The sequence below is a fragment of the Muntiacus reevesi genome, chromosome 12 (genome assembly GCF_963930625.1).
Source record: "Muntiacus reevesi chromosome 12, mMunRee1.1, whole genome shotgun sequence".
In the NCBI taxonomy this organism is placed as follows: Eukaryota; Metazoa; Chordata; class Mammalia; order Artiodactyla; family Cervidae; genus Muntiacus; species Muntiacus reevesi.
Genome location: NC_089260.1, coordinates 32,213,091 through 32,217,768, shown reverse-complemented (window position 1 = coordinate 32,217,768; position 4,678 = coordinate 32,213,091). Strand labels below are relative to the sequence as shown.

Sequence of the window (4,678 nt, the reverse complement as noted above, 5' to 3'; positions counted from 1 at the left end):
CCAGAGTTCCCATTGTTCTATATCCTCGCCACCATTTGTCTGTTTTTTCAATTTCATCATTTTAATAGGCGCATAGTGATACCATGTTGTGGTTTTGAATTTAATTAGTTTCAATCCCTTGATTGGAATACTGTTATAGTCATTGAGTCAAGTCTAGCGATTGAGAAAGAATACTGCTTTTCATTCAAAAAAATTGTTTCTCAGTCAGTTGTGGCTGTGGGACCAGAAAGAACTTACAGTGCCACACATGTGCACCACTGAATTTTAAAAAACATTTTTGATTCTTCTTATTAAGAATAGCCATTCTCTTTTCCCATAAAGAATAACCACTGTTTCACAGCATGTAAAAAATGTACAACAAAAGTAACAATTATTTATCGCACCCATAATCTGAATAAGGCTATATGCACAAATCATTGTCTTGTCCCCAGTATCCATTCTTCTCTTCCTCCTTAGTAATAGATGCCCTGATTTACCTGGGTATATGGCTAAGTAGAATAAAGGTTATGCTTTCGGTCTCCCTTGCAACCAACAGTGGCCACATGATGTAGAAGTGTCAGGTGACAGCATCTTGGCACCTCCCTTAAATACAGTTGGCCTGTGCCCTTTGTCCCTTTTGTTTTGTCCCTTCCTCCTACCAGATACAGAGCTAAAAAAGCCACCTTAATCCATGAGTTAACCCTGACAATTAGGCCATGCACCAAGGACCAACAAGATAGACGCAGGGAATTCCCTGGCAGTCCAGTGGTTAGGACTCCACACTTACACTTCCTGGGGCCCAGGTTCGATCCCTGGTGGGGGAACTAATATTCTCACAGGCCACACAGCCTAAAAAAAAAAAAAAGAAGCAGCCTGAGTTCCTGAGAATTTTTCCAACTTTTGGACTTTTAGATGAAAGAAATTCTATCTTGTTGTGGCAGAATGAACAACTGCCCCTAATTCTTTGCTCCTCCCTATATGCACATCCTTTTCATGGCCTTGTCATGGGCAATGTGTATTTACCCTTTGACTGCAGGCTCAACCATGTGACTTCTTTGTGAGTAGAAACAACAGGGGCTGGTTCTGAGACCAGGCCTTATGGGGCTTGCTTGCTGCTTTATGTCTCTTATTTTAACCAGAAGAACAACCCTGGTTAGCCTGGCCCCCACCCCTACCCAAGGAGGAAGCAGGCCGTCCCCATCAAGCCACAGACCTCAGCGAGCGGCAGGGTTGCCCCAGCTGCCACACCTGCGAACAATCCCATCAGCTTCAGCCTAGGTCAGTCAAAACACAGCCAACAACTGTAGAGGATTCCTGATTTAAGCCAGTGAGTTTGGCATGGCTTGTTATTTAGGAATACCTACCTGATTGATACACCTGGGCTTCCTATGCGGCTCAGTGATAAAGAATTTGCCTGCCAGGGAGACTCGGTTCAATCCCTGGGTCAGGAAGATTCTCTGGAGAAGGAAACAGCACCCCACTCCAGTATCTTGCCTGGGAAACCCCCTGGACAGAGGAGCCTAGTGGGCTTCAGTCCATGGGGTCACAAAAGAGTCAGACACAACTTGGCAACTAAACAGTAACAGCTGATACACTCATTCAAGATACTGTCATTTTTTACCTATTATTCAGAGCCAAACCAAATCCTAATTAATTTAGATAAAAAGGAGTATAAGATCAAGTCCCAAGTCTTTCAGGAGTGTGCAACCGAAAAAGAAACTAGGCAATCTCTATCAAAATACCAATGGCAGTTTTCACAGAACTAGAACAAATAATTTGCAAAGTCTGTATGGAAACACAAAAGACTCCAAGTTGCCAAAGCAATCTTGAGAAAGAACAGAACTGGACATATCACACTTCCTGACTTCAGACTATACTACAAAACTGTGGTTTTGTGGCACAAAAACAGACATGATCAATGGAACAGAATAGAGAATCCAGAAATAAGTCCATGCACTTATAGTCAACTAATCTACAACAAAGGAGGCAAGAATATACCCTGGTGAAAATACCATCTCTTCAATAAGTGGTGCTGGGAGAACTGGACAGCCAACTAAAAAATATGAAATTAGAACATTCCCTGACACCTTATACAAAAAATAGACTCAAAATGCATTAAAAACCTAAATGTAAGACCTGAAACCACAAAAAAAAAAAGAAACCTCCCAGAATGAAACATAGGCAGAACACTTTTTGAAATAAACTGTAGCAGTATTTTTTTATTTATCTTCTAAGGCAAAGGAAACAAAAGCAAAAATAAACAAATGAGACCTAGTTACACTTGAAAGATTTTGCACAGCAAAATCCATCAACAAAATGAAAAGATAGCCTACTCAATGGGAGAAAATATTTACAAATGATAATATAACTTACAAATGATATAATCTTTGTGTTACACTGATGATTAGTGATGTTGAGTAACTTTTCATGTGTCTGTTGGCCATTTATATGTCTTCTTTGGAAAAAATGCCAAGTCAGATCTTCTGCCCATTTTAAAATCAAGTTTGTTTGTTTGTTTTATAGAATGGTGTGAGCTGTTTATACATTTTGGATATTAACAAGGGTGACTATGGTCCCAGCCAATCAGATATCTATTTTTCTCTACCGCATTTCTTACTTTTTACCCTATAAGAGTTTTTGCTTTCCACCCCATTTTGCAGTTCTCCAAAAGAGACTTTGTGAGGTGTTAAAATTTGTTTGTATCACCTAAAACATTTTCTTTAATCATTTAACGCCAGAAACATAAAGCACAAAGATTATGGTTCCTAATTAATCCCCAGTATACTTACTACTTTAATAAAAATAACTAATATAACTCACTAAATATCTATTACGGGTCAGACACTGACCGAAAAAAACTTCTGCCAGCATCATTTTTGTTTCATCCTCAAAAACAAACGCCATAATCCCACACCCCCTCCATATTTGAAGGGAAGAGCTATGTTTTTAACTAACGTTCATTCCTCTTAGTTTGGAAACACCACCAGTTTCCTTGAAGACCCACTTTTCCCTTATACTTACTCCCTGGGGTGTCTCTGGTTCTAGCCTTGGACTCGGTCAGATATTTGAAATTTCGGTGGCGGTCCCAGATTCCTGGTGGTGCTTTCTGTCCAGGTTTGGCGTTCTCAACTAATGCGTGGTTCCTTGTTTAGCTAGCATAGGGATCCCTTGGAAGACTTGTTAAAACTCGAGTTCCTAGACCCCGCCCCCAAAGATTCTGATTGGTAGTTCTGGCTCTCAATTTGCATTTCTAACAAGCTCCCCGCTGATGCTGATGCTGCTGTGGTCTTAGGAACTGAGAGCTTGTTAACCATATACTAAGGACCAGACATTATCTTATTTACAATCCACATTTACCCAAATAGCAATCTCCCGTATTCTTGCCTGGAGAATTCCATGGACACAGGAACTTAGTGGGCCACAGTCCATGGGGTCGCAGAGAGTGGACACGACTGAGTGACTAACACATACACTCATGAAAAAAAAAAACAAAAACAAGCCACTGAGGCTGAGAGTTGCCCCATTTAATTGGACCTGAAACTGCCTGACTCCCAAACCCAAGTTCTTTTCTATGCCAGGTTCTCAATCTGATGGCACATTAGAAACACATAAGGAGTGGGAGGGGGAATCGGGATGGGGAATACATGTAACTCCATGGCTGATTCATGTCAATGTATGACAAAACCCACTGCAATGTTGTGAAGTAATTAGCTTCCAACTAATAAAAATAAATGGAAAAATAAAAAATAAAAAAAAAGAAAAAAGAAAGAAACACATAAGGAACATTTAATTTACACAAATCTCATAAGACTAAAGGAATCTAAGTCTCTCAGGTGGGTTTAGGCGTTTATTCATTGTTTTTACTATTTCCCATGATTCTGATGCATGGTAAGACTAAGAGCCACTGTCTCACAGCATTCTATTTCTCATATATACTTATTTCTTTTTAAAATTAATATTTATTGGAGTATAGTTGCTTTATAATGTTGTATCAACTTCCACTGTACAGCAAGTGAGTCAGCCATATATTTACATAAATCCCCTCCCTTTTGGACTTTTCTATTCAGGTCACAACAATGCATTAAGCAGAGGTCCCTGTGCTATACAATAGGTTCTCATTAGTTATCCATTTTATGTAGTATAACTATATAAATTTTACATAGTATAGTACTGATAACATAGTATCAGTGCTATTTATGTGTCAATCCCAATCTCCCAATTCCTCCTACCTGTGTGGCAGTCCTAACAGGGGTTGGAAAAGAATTTCCAGGCACAGAGTATTGCAGAAAGGAGAGAGTTTATTAAGAACAAAGAGCAGAAATAATGTGGGCACTGCTAGTGCAGTGGGCTGACAGCTCCTGACGGGCCAGGGAGAGTCAATGTTTTTCCTGGATTCGTAACCAATTTTTTTTTTTTTTCAATTAGCAATAATCGCGCCTCGGATAAACCTCATTGGCTACGATACTGCCACTGCGCAAAGCTCGTAACCAATTTTTATAGTCTCAAATCAAAGAAAATTCCTGCTGGCAGGTTGGCATTACATGATTCCTTATGGTAATAGGGTGAGTACCAGGGTGGGGATTTTTGTGGAATTTGGGGTCAGGAAGCTGGCTGGTAAGGATGAGGGGTTGCTTTGAGCAACGGTTACAAAGGGGTTCACTCAGTTCCAGAGGTGGGCTCCTCTGGAGCCCTGTGGTTA

The 4,678-nt window shown here is 40.1% G+C and overlaps 1 pseudogene; it reads right to left on the bottom strand.

Annotated features, from left to right (window-relative positions):
* Nucleotides 1-4,380: 4,380 nt before the first annotated feature.
* On the bottom strand, nt 4,381-4,461 carry LOC136145327 (U4 spliceosomal RNA; annotated as a pseudogene).
* Between the last annotated feature and the right edge of the window lie 217 nt (nt 4,462-4,678).